Source organism: Struthio camelus, chromosome 2, assembly GCF_040807025.1.
Source record: "Struthio camelus isolate bStrCam1 chromosome 2, bStrCam1.hap1, whole genome shotgun sequence".
Classification (NCBI taxonomy): domain Eukaryota; kingdom Metazoa; phylum Chordata; class Aves; order Struthioniformes; family Struthionidae; genus Struthio; species Struthio camelus.
The window spans coordinates 69,085,696-69,106,434 of record NC_090943.1 but is presented as its reverse complement, the minus strand read 5'-3'; the positions used below and the strand labels follow the sequence as shown (position 1 = coordinate 69,106,434).

General features: G+C 38.3%; 1 protein-coding gene across 1 annotated transcript in view; it reads left to right on the top strand.

Annotated features, from left to right (window-relative positions):
- The first annotated feature begins 15,652 nt into the window (after nt 1-15,652).
- GALNT1 (polypeptide N-acetylgalactosaminyltransferase 1) overlaps nt 15,653-20,739 on the top strand; it is a 95,485-nt gene continuing 90,398 nt past the window's right edge. Inside the window, exon 1 of the mRNA XM_068936182.1 lies at nt 15,653-15,720. The gene's annotated coding sequence lies outside the window, so the exon portion shown is untranslated. The remainder of the gene's footprint in view (nt 15,721-20,739) is intronic.

Below are 20,739 nucleotides of genomic sequence, written 5' to 3'. Positions count from 1 at the left end.
AAGCGTAATTTGTGCTTTGGAGAACAAGGCTGTGCTTTTGCGTGCAGTTACTGTCTTAAGTCTGCTCAAAGTGAAATAAAGTTTATGGAAAACATTGTTAGACCAAGAGAAGGGCCTTAGGTGTTTAAAATGTATTGGCTTTTCCAATTAATGTTAGTTGTCTGGACAAAACACACAGCCATTTTTAATTATTTCTTCCCCTTCTAAGAACATGAGATCCAAGAGTCCTACCAACAGGTCTTCCATGTTACTCTCCACGTTTTAACTGTATAATCTTTCTAAGTGCAAATTGCGTTATCATTGTGATTAAAGTTTCCTCATAATTGGTAGTGAATATCTTTATGGGGAATTCAAACTGATAAAAGGCAAGTGGTTCAACACGCTGTGTTGACATGGCTAGTGAATTGGTCTAGAGATTTTCGTCGTTTTTGGAATTGGGAATAATTTTGCACTGGAGCAAATACATCAGACTGTACGTGAGGTGATTAGGACTACGATACAAAGTATTTTGGCAGTCCTCTTGCTGTCTATGCTGTTTTGTCCTGTGCTCTGGAGAACTAGTTCATGGTGATACTGTGTTAGAGACTGCTCTCAAGGCTCCTTGATGGCCGATGGAACTGTTTTTTGCTTCCTTGTGCCTGCATATGCTTGCAATCAACATACTAGTCGATTTATTACCACATTTTTTTAGCTGTCTTCATGCAGTGCCTGATTGTTAGGTTTCTAGCTGCAGCTGTATGAGACCCTGTCCCAGTGCATGTCTTGTAGAGAGAGGCAGAGGTCCAAGAAGCTGATATTCAGGCATAAAAATTAGGTCAGATTTATAGACAGTGCTATAATGAGAACTGAGCTTGGTCACAGCAGGGGTACCAGGCAGTGCTGTGTAAAACAAAAGCTTTGAAGGTGGCCTGAGAGAGAGCTGAAGACAAAAGCCTGGACTTCCAGGCTGTGTTCCAGGCACCTGTGTATATAGCAGAAAAGCAGGACAGGATTCGCTTTCTGGGAGCGTAACCAAGGCCTTGTACAAACATCCAAGTCTCCTCTTCTTCCCAAGTGTAGCTGCTACCTTTCTGTCTGTGAGTGTACCAGCAGCATTGCAGAGTAGACTGGTAGAAGTTATTGCATTTGCCCTTGTTCTTTGTGATAGTTTTAGGCTGATGTATGCCATGCAGTTTGTGTTTCTTCTCTCTTCAAATGACAGCCTCTTATCACGTGCTCAGAATGGTGACCCGAGTTTGAAATTAGCTGGGGCAATGAGAATTGCAGGGGAGTTATATCCCCTGGTAAAGCCAAATTTGCTTTACTGTATGCTCAGAGCATTGTTCTTGTCTCAGTCAGCCTTTTCTCATTCCCAGGGCTGGGACTCACTCATCTCTTTCCCACACACATGCTCTGTGCTCAGTTCCCAGGCATGCCCAATTAAAAAGGAAGCATACGCTGTCATGGGAATGTTTCACTGGGAGTTGAGTATCTATAATTCTACTGTAGAGTAGATGTTGCACGTGAATCATGTAGGGAGTTCATGTGCTATATCATTGAAAGTTTATAAACAGTGCTCAGCATGGCATTTTCTTATCTGTACCCGTTTTTATCAATCAGTTTACTGACAACAAAATCAAAAGGCCTTATATGTATTGTAGCGATAATGAGTACAATGAAATTTTACAAGGTACCAAATACTGTAAAGTCCCAGAAGGCCTACAACTCATTGGAAAATAGCCATAATGGCAATGTAAACAATGAGAATGTCCAGAGGGGATGAATAATTGAATTATGGATGTGGAAGGGGCTCTAGTAAGGCTCTAGAATTGCAAGGCAGGTTGCCTTCTCCCCAGTCCTTGAATAGCTGCTCACACCCAGCCCTGCGAAAAATGAAGAGGTACTGTTCTGGTGAGTAAGTGAAATATATATCTTCCTTCCTTCCAGGTTCCTATTACGAACTTAAATGGGTAGTTTCTTTGCCATAGAGAAGAGGGCTTGCCTGAAGAAGTGCAAATTGCAATTGCTAGTTTGGCCTCAGTGTGATTTGGCTCTTCCTGCTGTTCATTTTTAACCAGGCTCATGGTGAACCCTGTTTCACTCGCTCCTACTGCAAGGTCTGCTTTTTAAATGTTGCTTCCCTAAGAAAATTAAATACAGCTCAGCATTAACCCTGCATGCTCTTTGCTATGAGCAGTTACCCAACCATCCATTAATAACAGTGTCAGTGAACTCGGAAGGTTCCTTGTACTTTTCACAATAACATGGGAAGAAAAATGCATAAGGACCTCAGAGACTCCTGAACTGGGGAAGAAGCTCTCAAGCTGGTAGCTCGAATTTGAGGCAGGTATTTATTTTTGTTGTTATTTCTGTTTTCCCTTTGACTTGATGAAAATTGAATACTAACAGTTTTCTCATCATGCAGAGGGAATGTCTCCAGTATGAGCTGTTGAGGCCTTCGAAGGATGATGTTGTCTCATGATTGGATAATTTAGGTTTTTTTTCTTTATTGGAAGGAAAAAGTGGTGAGAGAAGAAAATATTTAGAAACACAGCAAGAAAAAGGGGCAAGAGTGCAGGAGTACAAAGCAGGAGTACAAAGAAAACCGGAAGCGAGCACCACAGACATCCCGGACATAGTAAATGCAGACTCACTCGGGCTTGGCAGGACTGAGGCTCACAGTGGTGAAGAAGGACGGAGGAGATCAAGTAGCCTGAGCGAGCAGATGCAGAGGCTTTGGCTGTGCAAACAGTTTTTTTACTAGTGAAGTCACCCCAGGCTCCAACAGGAGCCTTGCTGGCTCAGCTTGGTGTGCTGCTGATCGTCCACACACGTGGTCAGCCCTTGGCCTCCCTGCTGCGTGTTTGATACCCCACTGGCAAGCAGAAGGGGTATCTAGGGGTCTAGGAAGGCCTCTAAAGTCAGTCTCTAGTCTTTCTGGCTTGTGTGCAGGCTGTTTCTGTACTTAATAGATAATCATCAGTAGAGATCAAATCAAGAAGGAGAGATGTGATAGGGACCTAGGAGGGCTCTACCTTCTACTGCAGAAGCACAGGCTACTATGCTACACCCATCTCCTACAGCACACCAAATGGCTGTGCTATAGGCTGCAGGGAAAGCAAGGACAGACTTAACTGGATAAGGATGTCCTATGATTATAATTATCGGTGTGTATCTGGAGGTGCAGAGACAGCTGATGGACAAGATCCATGGAAAGATACTGTTTGTGTAACAAGCTTCGTCAAAGCTGTTTGCTTTCTGCCATAGTCCCGGTCGTAGCTTCACTCTGTAGCGAGTAGAGTGTGTGCCAGCTCTGTTTCTATGGGTACTAGAGAACTCGGCCAAGTGGAGTGGCTGATTGCGATGGGATGCCCTCTTACTGCCACGTTCAGTCTGTGTGGGAGCAAACGCCTTTGATCTTTTCAGACCAAGTATGCTGGTACTATCTACTCTGTCAAAAGGAAAGGCCGGTCTGCAATTGTGAATTTATTCTGTTCCGTGCTTTGAAATTAAGTCTTTCTCACTACTTAATTTAAATCACACCTGCTTGTTTAGATTTCAACATCCCCACTGTTCTGACTTTTTTATTACTAGAAGGAGGGTTTTAAAATGAAATTGTTTGTACTTTCACTCATTGACCGTGCTGCAGTTTATAAAATTAGTAGGTGTCTAAAATGGTGCTAGAGAACATGCATAGTACTTTTGTATAAACACAGAATAGCGCTGAATTGAAAATGGATGTTTTAAAATTCTACTGTAGCCTCTTTCTGCGTTTGTTTCTGTGTCTGCAGAGCGGAGATAATACCTACTACATAACAAAAAGTTATTTAAAATTGAACTTAGTATCTAAGAAGCTTTTGCTGTTGAGAGAGGCCTACTGTTGACTGTTACATAGTTACTTCATAGGATTACAATATCCTGGCAACAGTATCGGACAACTTCTTTCTGTTAATTTGTCCATTGTCAGTGGCATTACACAGCTGCAGGCTGTGCTATAGCTTCTGAATTGTAATTGTTTAAAGAGGCATTTAAAAACACCTCTTCTTTTTAATTGTGTACATGTTGACTCAGTGTTCTCTGCATTTTTATAGAGGTTCTGAAAAAAGAAAAGATTGAAGTTCTTAGCTTCACCACTCTATCAGGTAAAAAGCAGGGATTCCTGCAGGGTAGCTTGTGAGATCTTGTGGCATTTTGCGCATTAGTCTTTAAAAGTACTTGGAGGCTTTGATGACTTTTCAGAGCCTGCAGTGTTAACTCTTCTGATTTGCATTTGTTCCCTGCAATTTGCGGCTGCAGGCGCTGCACTAGCTTTGTTTACATATGATGCTGAATTCCTTTAAAAGAGATATTTGACCTTTGGATTAAGGAGACTACTTTTGTAATATTAAAGGCCTTTTTACTGTATACATCAAATATGTAACTCTCAATACGATCTTCCTGATAGGAGCTTTGAAAACACCGTTTTAAGACGTTAGTAACAAAAAAGGGAAACAGTTTCTTTAGAAATCTTTTGTGCAATTTTCCTAGTAGTCTGTCCTTCTCTAAGTTTATTTTAAAGGTTGATGAATTTGGTACATCAAAAACACTACAAGCAGTAAGAGGAGATTCAAAAATTTTTAAAAGTCTAGACTTCTAACCAAAAATTGTATACGTGCTTTGTCTAGCAAGTTTAACCAAAATATTGTATAGACCAGATAAATCTAAAACAAAAGGTTATAGTTAATATAGATTTTAATATGATAAAATAGAGTTCTACACTGGAAAAAATGCTGATGTCATATCTGACTTTGATTTTAAACAGTATTCTGTTTGCTTAGGCTGTGAAATGATGAAACTTGCCATTGTTTTATTAATGTATTCTTTCTATCCTGGATGTGTAATGTTTAATGTATTTACCCACTATTTCAAAGGATTTATGAGTTAATTTATTATATGAGGTTAATCTTATCTTTCTCAGAGTGAAAATTGGTTAAGGATTTCCCTATTTAGTTTGCATTCAGATTCTGATGAATATTTTCTGCACTTATTCATGTGAACAAGCTCTTGATTTCTGAAATACTCAGCTGAGAAAGATAAAAATGTCATGATAATCATTTGCATAATTTTTAATGCAGTAACCACCTTGAAAACCCTGTTGGTTTGTAAACTGAGAAAATGTGGATTAAATGAATAAGTAATCCGATTTATGAACATAAGATTCTGACGGGATGGTGAATAGTTTGCAAGCAATCTAGAGACTTAACATATACATACAATCAATTTATTAATAATTCTGAAGAATAATTCACAGGAACAGAGGTGTCCCCTGGAGTTCATTAACAAAACAGAGGTTCAAGTCACTGGAAAAATTGCTCATAGATTAGCTCATGCATTTCTGCTTGTTAGAGCAAGTCTGCCATTGTTACAGTACTTTTTCAGTTGCTTGTATATTAAGGCTGTGGCATTTTTATTGCAATTAGGATATAAATTTAAGTAAGCTAATGCCAGCAATATCCCTAAGTTATTAAGCAGTACATGAATGTTGTTTGCTATGTTTATTATTTTCTCAATGTCAGAAAAAAGAAAAAACAAACAAAAAATGAAGATGTAAAGTGGGGGAAACGTGATATCTTCTTGGTAACATCTTGATTTTGGTAGTTATTTGTCAATCGCACTTCCCCCCCTTCCCCCCCCCCAAAAAAAAAGATGCAGAGTAGGAATGCAAGTGCTAGATGAAGCTACTCTATGGTAGCTGCAAAGCTATTGAGATTGTACCTAGTCCCATACCACTGTTGTTCTGTGAGGGTCTGCTGAGTTGCTACTATGCAAACCAGATTATGGAATAGACAAAAATTTTAAATTTGCAGATAATACCAAGCCAAGAGGGGCTTGTGGTTGAAGGATAAGATTAGAATTTAGAGAAAAGATGAAAAAAATGTATAGACAAGTACCAGGTCTATGCTTTATTTTTACAGACAGTGATTTTTTTTTTTTTTTTAAGTGCCTGGTCTGTTGATCCTTGGAAGTCATTATTCTAAAAAATGCAGGTCATGTGACATAGAAGTATGTATGTAAGACTGGCCTTTCAGGATCTGACTGTTTAACCCAGTGTTCCATCTTTAATGGCGGCCAAAAGCAGATGTGCAGGCAAGGCGATATGAACAGGGCAACCATATGTGATACTTGCCCTCAGTATTCTCCCAGTCTATATCCGTTTGTGGCTAAAGCATTTCTTGAGCTGTATGTGGGTTTCTGTGTGCTTTAACTCTTAGTAGATTCCCATTCTGTGTCTCCTTGAACTTGTCTGAGGCCCCCCGACCCATGAGAGCTGAGGGTTTTATAGAGCTTTACCATATCCAACCTTAAATGTCTTTTTCTAAACAGAGGAGTTCTACCTTACTTATTCATTATCTAGAAGAAGATCCTTGGATCCTTCTTGTTGCTCCTGTTGGAACATTTTCAGCTCTATTGTGCCTCCTTTGAGGTGGAAGGGAAAAAACTGTACACAGTATTTAAGATGTAGGCACTCCATAACTCTATACAATGGCAAGGCAATGTTCTCTGTTTTATTCTCAATTCCTTTTCTAATAATTGATTTATCTTTTTTGACTGCTTTTATGCACTGAGCTTATTTTTGTCATCGGTCTGTCATGACCTCTAGGTAGCAATCTCAGAGTAATACTGGTCAGTTCATTGTATATGTGAAATTAGCATAGTTTTATTCTCCTGTGTATCTTTTGACATTTATCTATGTTGAACTTCCTGTACGGGTTTATTGCCTATTTACTAAGTCTCATAAGGTCCATATCTAGTTTTTCATTAAGAGCCCCAATCTTCTTTACCCTAAATAGCAAAGTAGCATTAGCAACTTTTTAACCTTGCTACTTACCCCTTTTCTAGTTTGTTTATAAATACAGTGAGCAACACGAGTCCCAGCACAGATCTCTGTGAAGACTGTTTACTTTCCTAATGCTATTAGGAGGTTATATCCTCCTTTGTTGTTTCTTGAAAGGTGCTTAGTTTCCTGAAGCCTCTCGGAAAACCAAATAGACTGTATCAACTGGATCTCCATTGTCCATCTTCTTTAAGAAAAAAAAAAAAGGCATTAGTAGTGAACAATGCAGTTCTTTCTCATATGAGAACCTATATTCTCTTCACCAAATACAAATTTGCTAATTTCATCCTGGTGCTACTGTTCTGACCCATAGGTTTGGTATGCTTTTTAATGTTTGTAATAGAATGACTTCATCGTCCATGTCTTCACTGTTTGGAATACTGTAATTATAAATGAATGCATTGTACCACTTGAAGAAAGATTTTGAAGAACTTTGTTAACAATGTGCTGTTGAGCATATCATGTTATGCAGTAAAAAAGATTTGCAAATGCATGTGAAGCTTTTCAATATGCATGATTAATATTAAAACTAGATTCTTTTTCAATACCATCTAGTGTTATATTACTGCTGAAATTATTGAAAAAAGTAGGAATGTCAACCTGTTGTGGTGTCATTTTTATTTCCTGAGTTGTGTTTGAAGGTGGCTCAGCAAACTGGAGTAACAGGGAAGAGAGAAAGTAACTTCAAGTCAGTTATGCTTTCCTGGTCGTGGCAATTGCTCTGACTTGGTCAAAAGTCTGAATTTACTTGCATGCATTAGGTGGATATATGCAGTCCTTTGCAGTTAAAGAATTTTGCAAATGATCTCATTGTATGAGCAATTAACATTTTTGCTCTGTTAATGAAGAGGAGTCCATCATTAAAAGGTAATGCATGTTTTTGTTTAATTAAAAATGTTGTATCTGAGTACTTTTCAAGATTTTTCCCCACCCCCAATTCCTTCCTTCCTCCAACTCACTTCTAGCATGGGGGGGGAGGGGGGTGTTGTTTCCTGTAGCAAGTACTAAGTGCTAATAATAAGAATAGAAAATGTCATTGTCTTTACCACCTTTCATCTTTTATGATTGAGAGCAAATGTGGTCTGTATTATTTTGATTTTAAAAAAAACCCTATTTTTAAAATTCCTCTTCTGAAAGGTCCTAAGAACTCTTTTCCACCTAAGGATCTGACAATGCATGTAATTATACCTAATAATTTCACCACTGTCAGATTAGATTGATTTTTAGTCACTTCTGTGTAGATTAGATTCAACTCAGGTGCTCAAAGTGAAAGAAGGTGCATTAATTTGCAGTGACATTCTGTCTTTCCCAATTAGTGAGTTCTAAGAAAAGTTAGATAGTGGAAGTTTGCCTGTGTGAGGCATTTTTATTCTCGCTCAGACTTTACTAAAGTTAAGGATGATTAACTCTTCAAAGGCATCTGTCAACAACTTAAGTGTTGGGCCTACAAAAAAGCATGAAAAGTTATTGGAAATAACATTCTGGACAAATTTAAAGGCTAGAGGACAAATGATGTTTTTTAAACTGACATTTTGAGGGAGACTTGTATGAAAATTATTGTAATGTAAACCTGTAGTGTACCAAATCTTTGTGTAATCAAAATGCTTGTCAAAATTTTGATTAGCTTATTCACATTTAGCATGTAGGTTTGTTTGTATGTAGTGGTTTCTGTAGTGCTGTGTAACTTTATTTGACATGTTTGTGGTTCTATATAGTGTAGAAGGTCATGCACTAATTTCTTCAAACTGCATGTGGTTAGACCATAATTTTAATTATTTTTAGCAATAGTACATTACCATTACTGGAAGTGAATAGTGAAGGACAAGTACAGAAAAATGAAGTGCAAAGAAGTGACTTATCCCTGTGTGTGCATGTCTTCTGATTTGGCAGAATTAACGCTGGCAATGCTTTACTGTAGCTCAAAGTATATGCTTATTGCTTAATTATCTCAGTTACTGAATATACTCATTGCATAATCTGAGGAAGCAGTAATTGAGTCCATTACTGTAGATAAACAATTGCCAATTTATAGTGCTTCAAATAAAATCATCTTGACTGTAAACAGATGTTACAAATTATAAAATATTGATGCTATCTTACTTTCACCATGATGAAATCTTAAGTGATTTTCTTAATGTGTAGTCTGCCAAAGCTCGCTGAAAATTTCCAGTGTTGCCTTTTTTCTTTGACAGTCTACTCCAATTATATTAAAATATTTTTTCCTTTTCTCACTTGCCTTAATTTTTTTGTTGAGCTATTTATCTTTTTTGTTTCTTTAATATTGGTATTAGCTCATGTCAAGAAGTCAATCCTTTTTAGTAAGTTAAGAAGATTGCCTTTTGATTAAATCAGCAGTGTAGGTTATAACTTTAGATGATGAAGCAGTGGTAATTCTGTAGGTGTGTAGGCAGTTTTCAGTTTCTTACTTAAAAGATGCAGTAGGCTCACTCATTTGAGGAATGTTTCCAAAAATCCCAATGTAGTATTAAAACAAAAAGCCAAACTTGGTAGGAGCCTAATATGAATAGCAGAAACTAGAATGAACAGCATGGTGAGATGCATGGTGAGATGTAGGAGTTTTCTTGCAGATCACAATACGTTGTAACTTTTAGGTTTAATTCCTTATGTTTTGCCAGACTGTTAATATTAACCACTGCTTCTGGATTTGGTGGATTAAATTTCCTACTTCCATAAAGCATTAATTGGCTGTTTAAAACTGTACTATGGGTTGGAAAGATGGAATTTTGCTGCATCTGAAAAAAGTCTCTATAAAAAAAAAAAAACTTATGTGGGTTTTTTTACGCCTTTATTGGTGGTTATGAATTATCCAGTCCTTTAAAACATTCAACTAAAAGACCGACTCCTACATCAGTGGGATTGTAGTACTCTTGTCTGAATGATCTCTCTTGCAATGTTACAAGGCCTGGTCTAATTTCTCCTGGAAGTGGAGAAAAACTCCTCATCGACCATAGTGAGAGCTAGAACTTCTCCAGAAACATGAGTGACTTCAGTTACTCAAGGAGAGCTATGCAACTGTGAGGTTGGAACTGGGACCTCTAATGTCTTGTGTCACTGAAGTTGCAACCTGTATGAAAGAATTTCTCTCTTCTGACTACCCACTTGCTTTGTCAGCTTGTGTGTTTTCATATTACAAGATATGCTATACGGTAGTGATTGGATTTTAAAATATATATTAATATAGAGCTTTTTTATATTATTTAAATTAAGTGGAAGTGACACGCATGCGCACAGAGAAGTAAAAAGCACTCCAGAGGGCTATCCTAGTAAGGCTAAAGTTTTGCTATTGAGTATTGTGAGAGCAGCTGCATGCCTCCTGTTAGACAGTTTTTTCTCCCGGTCTCAAGGGGCAATTTTGTATCTTATGCTTGCAAAATGAAGCTGGTCTCACAAATGCTTAGCCTAAAAGTGTTCATTTAATCTTGGAAGTAGTCCCACTGAGTGTAGTGAGCCCTTAGATGGTAAATTCTTTGGGACTTTTATCTTCCTCTGTGCTGTATTCCGCGGTAAGCACCATATCCATTAGTCTTATATTTAACATCTACTGTTACTTAAAGCAAAATGCATTTAGGTTTTGGCTTGGAAGTTATAATTCAAACACATAAGCATAAAAAGTATATGGCAAAAGACAACAATTGAAATAGAATTATTCTGAAATCAAGATATTTGAAGAATCTGAGTTGGCTTTGTGAAATTTTGAAAGTTACCTTTTTGAGTGCTGCTGCAGGGACTGTAAGATTGGATCCTCATTGGAAAGAGTCTTACAGCTACTAGGATTTTTGAGAGAGGAAGGCTTGTAGATCTCAGATGATAAATGCTTCAATCTGCTGATAAACACTGATAGTCAAAGTAATTCTGACTTCTACACTGCTGAGAATTAATGCAGAAAAATGCAGATTTTAGTAGCACCGATGCTGACAGCCAAAGGTATCCGACAGTGTTACCCATTAAGGTGCTCTGACATTTATTGACATCACCATCTTTGGATGAGCCTTTCTTTGTTAGTTGTCCCTTCATTTCTTCATGTTTCCCAAATCATATGCCTAAAATAAGCTTCCTGCAGGCTGGATTTCATCAGCAGAATTGATGTGACCTAATTATATATTTATTAATAAGCTGTATTTAAAGAGCAGTCTCATTTTAGATAATTGGGACATCAATTTTTCTTTGCAGACAGTTTCAATTTTTAGTTTTGGGGCAGAGGAAAAATTCAGCCTTGCTGGAAGAGAGTTTATAAGCTTTCTAAATACAGTGATTTAGTTAGAACAGCATTTCTGTTCTGGTTTTGTAAAGCAGTGTCCCACACTGACCAGAGCTCAGTATGAGGCCTACAGTGCATGACCATATTCCTTTAGGAGCATGCTTTGAAAGAATTCATGGGAAATTGTGCATGCTTTTTTAAGTATTTATCTTGAAGGTTACTGTGCTAGCATCTTACTGCTTGATCATTTTCTCTTTTTGAAAAAAGAAAGGAGTAGGAAATAGGAGGACGAGACAGCAGAAATAAATACGAATATAGGCAATAAAACCAAACTAGTCTATCATGCTATGAGAAAATTAGGTGAGATGAGTTGATTTGCCTGTTGGTTTTCACTTTAAAACCGTTTGAAAGGCACGTTATCTACTGCACTGGTTTTCATGTTAAAAGAATTTTACTCTGGCTCAGCAGTGCTGTCAAGAAGTACAGTATGTCCCACCTCATTAAGTACCATCTTTTTCCTCTCCATCTGGCTAGAACAGCAGGAAAACTAGTTTTCAAATAGAAAAATAATGAGTTTTGTACATTTCCTTTCTTCACCTCTGTATCTGTATTCATCTAAAGATACAATGAAGTTTTCAGGGAAGTACCTCAGGAGCAACAATCCTAATACAGGTGCCATTCAGAACATCAATACGTATTGTTTGGCATGTAGCAAGGTGACCAACTATGAGAAATGAGAGCCCACACAAAAAATATTTTGGATATGCTAGAGAGGGGGGAAAAAAAATCTGCTTATTTAGTAGAAACACAAACTGGTTGATTGACAACATAATTGGAAGAAATATTAGAGAGGGAGACATTTCCTCTTTTGGAGTATGTGAACAGGATTTCATCACTGTTTGGGCACTGAAGTATGCCACTTCATGCCTAAAAGTATGACTTACATGGAAGGAAATAACTGAGCCATATAAATGAGAGGTGACTTGGAGCTTATTTGATTCACTACAGTACTGTTTAGATTAAGGGTCTGATCCACCATAACAAAAGTATTATATTGCCAGTTGGGTAGTTGGGTAGACACCAGCAACCTACAGATGGTGGCTTTCCTGTTGGAACTAAGAGAAAAACAACTGCAAAAGCCAGAAAAAGGGGGCAAGAGCAAAACCACCCAAACATTGTCTGTGTTTTCAGGTAATTGGTTTCATCACCATTCAGCTTCTGGGAATTTTAGCATTCTTTAGGTTAAAGTCATTTTCTTTGTGGGATGTGTATCAATTCAGTATCCTTATTCTTCACAGCAGCCACTCAGAGATCCTTTAAGAAATCAATTTTAAACCTGTGTTGTCTTTCTGAAGAATACTCCGCAAGACTGAACAAGGGGTTCCGATTAAACCTTTTTCTTTTAGAGACCTTGGATCTTACTGGTACAGTTCAATCAGTTGGAGCAGCAATGTTGAGTGACTTTAAAAGCTCACTCCTTTGCAGAGACAGAGAGTGTGGCTACTGGCAGAAGGTGCTTGCGCACAAGGCTAAAGTCCCACATCAAAGGCTGGGTAGAAATCAAGTTGTATTTTGCAACGGAGGTAATACCAGAGGATGTGTAATGGTATGCCAGTGAATATTGTTTGCAATATAAAATAAGCAGTTTATAAAAAGTAAATATAGATTCAGAAAAGAACAAACAGGCTAGAATAATGTGTGTTTATTCTCTGCCTCCTGAAATATTTACATCTTTAGTTCTATTGTAGACATAAAAGGTAAGAGAACTCTGCATAACAAAAGAAATGAGCATGCAAATCAATTTCTGACAACAGACATCAGTTAACAATTTGCCATTAGGTGATGTTTAACAATCTAAGAGTAATGAAAACAAGTTTTCAGGAAGACTAGTTTACTATGTTCTGGAGTGGGCATGTGATAAGGACTATGTTGTTATGCACTGAAAGAATAACTATGCAGAGTGTAGTCTTTCCAATACAGGGATTTAACACCTTGCAAGGTCTGAGTGTATCATTGAAGAAATCACTGAGCATTTTCTTTATGCGAAGAAGGATATTTCAAATAATAAAGCAGGTTTTACTTCTCACTACGGCATATCACTGTTTAGCAGTTTTAATAGTGAGACGCGTGTAACTAAATGTGAGTGTGGTTTAACAATGAAACACAGGAACAGGAAGTAAGACGTTGGATCTTTCTTTGGAATTTTGTCACTGACTTGCTTTGCAACCTTGGGCAAAACCCCAATTTGCTTCCCCCCAAGACAGGGGTAACTTGTGCATTACAGGGTCCTGTTTGGTTAGGATTCAGAGTGGCATCTACTGGCCTCAATGTTTAAGTTCTGCCATCAGTCTAACGAGAGTGGGACTGAGACAGTTGTGTCAGCAAGAGCTGTGAGAACCTCAGGTAAAAAAAATAGGGTGGTTGTATAACATGTTTATTTATCTCAGATTTGCACTAACCTAAGTGCTAGTGTTCCCAATATTTAATAACACTCAAATGCTGTGTCTTTTCAGATAATTACATAGTGAGTGAGACATCGTTTAGATGCAAAGACGCAATTTTAAAACATGTTTGAAAACAATGATACTGTGTTTATTCTTAACTCTAATGGAAGTGATAGGCCAAGACCCTGTGGAAATGCCAAGGAATTAGTTCAGGGCGCCTGGAATGCAAACAACTTATGACTCCGAGAAGGTAATATACCTTTTGTGCCCCCTGCCACACATTGCATCTTCCTGTTGACCTCATCATACTGATGAGTGCACACACAGGTTGTCGCACTTCAGGCACCTGACCTCAGAATGGTTCAGTAAAGAAACTGAGACATTCCTGCACTGTCTTTGACATTCCTCCATCAGCTCTGTTGGGAGTAGGCTTCGAGATTTGCTCATGCACATCTGCCACTCACTCAGAGTGGAAAGCTCAGACTTTTCCCTTTTGCATTATGGGAAAACTTCTCAGAATTGGCACTCTGGAAGTTAAACCCTTTTTACAAAAGACTTGAGGAAAAAGAGGTCTGAAAATAGATTCATTCAAAATTAAATACATTAATGCTGCTGCGCTGGTTCTAGACTACAAGCTCAAGCTTTCTGTCATCTTCTCAGAAGTGTGTAACTCATTGCTTGCACAGTTTCTTTACTTGTTACACTTGATGAAATAATATTTCTGTACTGTCCACCTGGAATCTCTGAGCATATATTTCAAAAAATAACATAGCTTATTTTTAATTAAACAACATAATGTTTGTATGGAGGTGGGTGAGGGTGGAGGATGTTTGCTGTGGCTGTATTGTATAATACAGATTAAAATACAGATACCCCTGGCCCCGGATCCACAAGAGTACTATCCAGGTAGAATTATTCGCACTGCGTAAAGGAAGGGTTAAAAAATGCAGGCAGGCCACAAGGTGGGAAGGAGAAGTAGATCAACAGTTTAAGCAGATCTTCATTTTGTCCATTCCAAGCAGTGTTGCTTTGGCTGTGGCAGCTTCTGCAGCTCTAAGGCTGAACCAGCAGCTGCAGAGTATTACTTTGAGGTGCTGGATTTTTTCTTTAAACCCTGTATGCTGGTCTCATGCTTAGCCATGGTGTTCTCAGCTCTGGTGCAGGATTTAGAAAGTGGACAGTAAGCATTAAAATAGTTCCAGAGGGAGTGATTTTTATCCACCTTGTCTAAAATCAGTGCATCCCTGGAAGGAAGTCTACTAGTATCAAAGATCCTAGCAACACAGCAAGACAAAAGAAATCTTATTAGAATCTTCTGATTACTCAGATATATAGTGGATAAAAGACTTACATATGTTTGAGACTATGAGGTAGAAGGACTTAAGAATGTTAGACTATTTCATAATATATGAAAATTGTTAACAAAGAAGTCTGAGTGATGTTTTATTCTATGATTTTGCAGAAAAGCCTCTTTATACTTTGGATAAGTAATTTGACAGCACTCTTCCCCCCCCACGCGTTGTCCACTTGTTCCAGAAAAAAACCCCGGGGAAAGTTCATGGATTCCTGTGGTCTGGACCAGATCTTAAGGGAGAAACTGGGTTAAGAAATAGATATGATTGTTGCCTTTTGCTTTTGTCAGCAGCTTGCATGTCTACAAAGCTCACCTGCTGCAATTAAGTATTGCCAGTGCATTGCTATTAAACACATATTTAAGTGGTCAGTTAGCTGAAAATGATCTACCTAGAATTATTGCCGTTTGGAGCTCTGCAGATTATAGAAGAGGAATGATCGCCTTTACATTGAAAGGTGAAACTTTGGCTGCAAGCTGGGGAGGTGCCACTGTGTATTTGTCCTGGCCCTTGCAACCTTTCCCTAGGCGTCTGCTTTGGGACTGTCAGAGACAGGATACTAAACTAGGTGGACCTTTGGTCAGACCCAAACCAGCTGTTTGTGCAGGTGTAATTCATTTCTAATGCCATCTGGTAAATGGCAAATGTAAATAATTAAATTGCAGTGGGTGTGGACCCTTTTAAAACCTTAATTGAGCAATAAAAGTGGAACCTAGATTATAGGTGGAGTCCTTTGACTGGAAATAATATATGGGAATGCTAATCAATGCACACTTTACTGTTAGGAATACCCGACTACGGAGAAAACCTATGGAATGCTTATTAAGGGCTTGCTCTAAGAAAAGTGAGTGGGTAAGTAATGCATTTTTAGCATATTAATCTATTTCCCTTATCTGTCAATAATTTCCTATGATGCTTGTTGTAACTTGTGCTTCTCAAGCCATATATATAAGAAATAATCTTTTTTCCAACACAACTGTTAATATATTAAATTCCAACCACTGCCTCCACTAAAACCTGTGCAAGGCAAATAGACTGTGCAGTTGTCACTGAAGACATAATTTAATGATGCGGCTTATCACTGCACTGATGAATTCAGCTTTTTTGTTTCAGTTAATCTATGATGTGTGGAGAAGACAAGACAGTAGCTTTACTTTGCAGACCCATCAGTGGGAAGCCCACTTCCTCTCCTTTTCTCTTCTGTATTTGACAAGGAAGCCTATTTATTGTAGAAGCCAGTAAGGTGCAAAGTTGAAGCCCTTGAGTGCCACTTTTACAGTCCCTTTGAGAAGGTACCTTCTCCTTCAGGCAACTGGCTTCTAAATGGCCTCCGGCACCTGCACAGAATTGCTTTGGCAAAAACCTGGATATTGCTGACCCACTATGTTAACAGCAATGGGTAAATAGTGAAGGATAGATGGAAGCATCTGGGTGAGAAATCTGTGACGGGCTGTTATGTCAAAATATTTAGTATCTGCCTCTGCTTTAATACTCTTATTGTTTCTAAGTCAGTGACAAAAACATCCTGCTGGGATAGGAACACTGGGATCCCATCTGCAGGAAGAACAAATGTTGTTAGACAGGCCTTGCTATTATGTACACCCAATAGTAAATCAAGCAAACATAATATTTGCTAGTTTTACTGTTGTTTTTAAGACTGCTTGAGAAAAGTTGCTTTAACCAGGCTTATAAACTTTCTAATGGCTACATAAAATTATACCGCGTCTTTGTTTATCCATAATGTAGAGCTACTCTGATTAAAAAAAAAAAAAAAAAATAAGAGAGACTTTTTAGAGGTTTATTATACCTTTATGTTGCCCTCAGGCCATGTCTGTTTTTCTTGGAAGAAAGCTCATTTATATTTCTTCAGGATAGAACCAATCAGTTTCACTTTGTAAAGGCTAGGACTATTTGTGATAAATCCTCCGTCCTTTAGGTCACATGTATATTTGAATGAGGTTTAATAGTTATTTTTCTTCTGTGGTTTAAAAATCCGCAATTTGTAGTTGTGGATATTCTCACTGCATGAAGTGTTTGGTAATATATTGAAACATGTTGTTGCTGTACCAGAAATACCCTGGAAACACAGCACTTCTTTTTTTTCCTGTAACATAAACTTAGAAATAAGTATCAAAACAAATTATGACTTATAGAATAACAACAGGTTATGCATGAATAATGAATATGCCCTGGGTTTAATGTAGATCTTCAGGAAACGGAAGCACTTTTATACCTGCCAATCCCTTCTTTAAAAATAACTCTTTTAAACTTTTTGAAAACTGGTGTTCACATTCTTTGAAATGTTTATATCTAGAGGCGACCCTGTTCTTTGGAAAACTTGGTTTAAATCACCTTGGACCTCTGAGAACCAAACTGCCAAACATACCCTCATCCTCTGATGTTGTTCTAAAGCTTGCTTTCAGTAAGAGAATTAAGAGAAGGAAAAATTAAGGACTAGGAGCTCAGGAACTAACTCCTGTTGAGGAAACTAATGCTCTGAAAATGTGGCCTTGAGGGGCTTGCTGCAGTAGGTCAAATAGGAAAAGTATAATATCAGCCAGGATGGATTTTTAGGACTATTGAAAGGGCAAGAGTTGCCAAAACCGTTCTCTTTTACCAAGGCTTTCCTTAATGATTCAGACTCCCCTGTGACTCCTGACCCTTCTGTGGTACAACGTACAGCTTAGGTAGCAGTTGCACGGTGTGATTGTTATTCTGTTTGCCTATGGTACCATATGATTCAATAGTTGCTATATTCCCAAACTGAGTAGCATGATATCCCTAGGGTTAGGCTTATGAGTGATTTACCCAGTCCAGTTTGGGCTGTCCAGTTTCACTGCTTTTCTGTCCTTAAATTGCTCCCCAGTGGTAGGACAAGACTGGGAAAAGGAACTGTTCTCCCTCTTCATTTTTCCCAGCCAAGGATCACAGGAGAGGAGTTGTGAATACGTGGGTTCAGAGAGCATCTCTGGAAAGTGAGTGTGCTGGGGTCCTCATTCCCTGAGAAATGAGAAGGGAAGTCCTTTCAGAAACCGTGTGCTCTACCCTTTGCTCTGGGGTATCAGCTCAGGTCCCAGCTGTTCCCTCCTACCACCATTATAGGTGAGGTGAGGATCATGAAAGGTTCATCATACTGGATGGGGAACAGGGGCACATGAAAGAAAGACAAGTTCTCATGGTCTCCTGGCTCTTGCTTGCTAGCTTGTCTTTTGTCCAAAAGGGAATTTTTATTATTGTCAAGAAACATGCTGCAGCTATGTTGGAGCAAATCAGTGCTACAAATGAGGAGTATAGAGCTTACCTGCTCCTGTTGTTTGGTTTGGATTGGTAAGCAAATGAGCTTCTTACCCATTCTTAATTCACTAAAATGTCACTGGAGCAAATGGAGGACATAAAACACTTTTTTCTTGGGCAGGCTGAAGGAAAACAATTAAAAAAAAAAAAAGTTGTATTAGACAGAAATTTTGGCTTCTGGGGTAGAAGTTGTGTATGACTACCTCTCAGAAGACACTCCAGGAAAAGAGGTGGAAATTCTTCCGTCTACTGGCAAGTTGCTTTTTTGGATTATTGAGAGCAGCAAGTTGAGAAACAGAAGAGATGAAGATATGTGGGATCCCAGCTGACCATAAGAAATCAAATTGTTCTCTTTAGAAAAAAATTGATTACCAGACATATTAAGCTTTAATCTCATTTGCAGTTAGTAACCCCAAAGAGAATGTGTTGTTGGAGACCTTCCAAAAACAGCTCTTGCAGACAGCTTGTGAAACAAAGACAATATGATGGAAACAATACAAATACACTTCAACGTTTGCTATAATGAAGTTAGCTTATGACCCTCTTTGTAACAAATTCAACAATAAATGCCAATTTCTTCATTTTAGCGGGGCAAACACTTGTCCAAAGTTGGTCTGAAGAGAGTATTTTTTTAATATATATATATATATTTTTTTTCTTTTTCCAGAGTGAATTTTATCTGGTATGTGAATACAGTTTTTATTTCTACAATTTTCTTCTAAAAACACCACTTAAATGCTGAAAGAGTGCATAATGCAAGCGCTACTTGTTTGCATTCAATTCAAATTAGATGTTTTTTCAGTTTGTCCTGCAGTGAACTGCCGAATCCTGACATGGTGACCTGCTTCAACTGGGGAAGATTTCTATACCAGTTCTTTGCCAAAGCTGCTCGTAGTTGTCTGCTACTCACATGAATTACAATTGCACATACCTTATCTGTGGGATCAGGATGGTCCCAAGATCTGGTTCCAGGTGCCTCCCTGCCCCTTGCAGGTAACCTGAACTTGAGTTTATCATCTGCTTTGGATCTGACAGCTTTGGAATTCTTCCATGGAAGATCACAGGCCATTCTGTCTTGCTCAGTTGACCTTTCTGCTATTGCACATGGGCCAGACACATGATGAAAGCCTACCCAGGTAACTGTGTCCTTCAGTGCCTGTTAGAGTACCAGTTACACTGGGGGTTGCCCTCTGCAGTACTTGTTCTAGACCTGGTCTTTTATGGTGGCCTGTCCAAGTTAGTAGAGTAGAGGAGTGGCACCGCTTGGCTTTAAGATGACTTGACAAACATTAACCAATGTTGGAAATGCTGCTCCCTCTCCTTCGCACTTCCTGGTGTTGTGCATATATATAATTTTGAGAGAGTACCATGAAATCAGAAGGATAGCACTGACAACAATTATAAACTATTAAAGATTTACAAATTCTGTTTGCTCTCATGACTTGAAGATGTACATATTTTAAAATTAAAAAAAAAAAACAAAAAACATTACAAAGCTGATTTACTAGTGCTCTGCGATCCATTAAACCTGAATCTCAGTACACTTCTCTTAATACAACTGCCATAAACTTAGTCCTTAAATGTCTACATTTTTGAATGTACGCTTATTCCAGTTACGTGCCTTATCTATGTGATTTAGTGAATTCATGTCACTTCTTAAAGTGTCTTTGACTGTATCTAGAGGTCTCACATTGACTTTTTTCATGAAATTGATAACATTTTTGCTAAGTGAGTTTCCTAGACCTAGTTGCAATGCAACAGAATAGATAATCAAGATGGCATAAAGACAGTCCACCAAAGGGATTTAGGGCACACTCTACAGCATCATCAATCGTAAAGCAACAAGTGTTAAGCTGCTTTCATATGGTAAAGTGCTTGCATATCATAAATCATCCTTGCTATAGCAGCTAGCCTAAACTGAAAACACAGAGTTTTGACACAGAAAAGCCTGACACTCATTAAATTATCTGGCTGTGTATAAACAAACATGTATTAATTCCTGACCCTGAAAATACTAAATGTAGGCTAGCTCTATAGCTCCTCAATTGGTGTACATCACCTCATGCCAGGAAGCCAACTGCACAAATACAGGGTTCCTAATGACTGCACAAATACAGGGTTCCTAGTGAATGTATCAGCTGAGCAACCCAGCAAAGCTCACATACATTCTTTAAGCAAACAGGGAATCCGGCTCAACTCACGGGAGGTATTTGTGAGCGCTATGCTCGACCAGGGCCTACATGAAGAATGCATCTTTGTTCTGCTATTTATGCATTAGCTACCTTGGTATTTTTACATGTATGTTTACTATGTGAGCTGATGACAATTTTAAGCCCTTTCTTTTCAAAATGTATTTTATCCTGTCACAGATGTTCAAACTCTAGTCAAACCCACTTTTAGTCTAATGTTCAACCTTGCTTGGCTAGATATTTTCTGTCCGCTGGAGACTATTGTCCACTTTTGGCTCTGTCCAACAAGGCTGTAGCCTAAGGACAGACAACTGGAGTCCAACTGCAACAACAGCGCTACTGGCTAGTCTCTCCTACGTAAAGATGATGGGTCTGAAATATCTTCTTT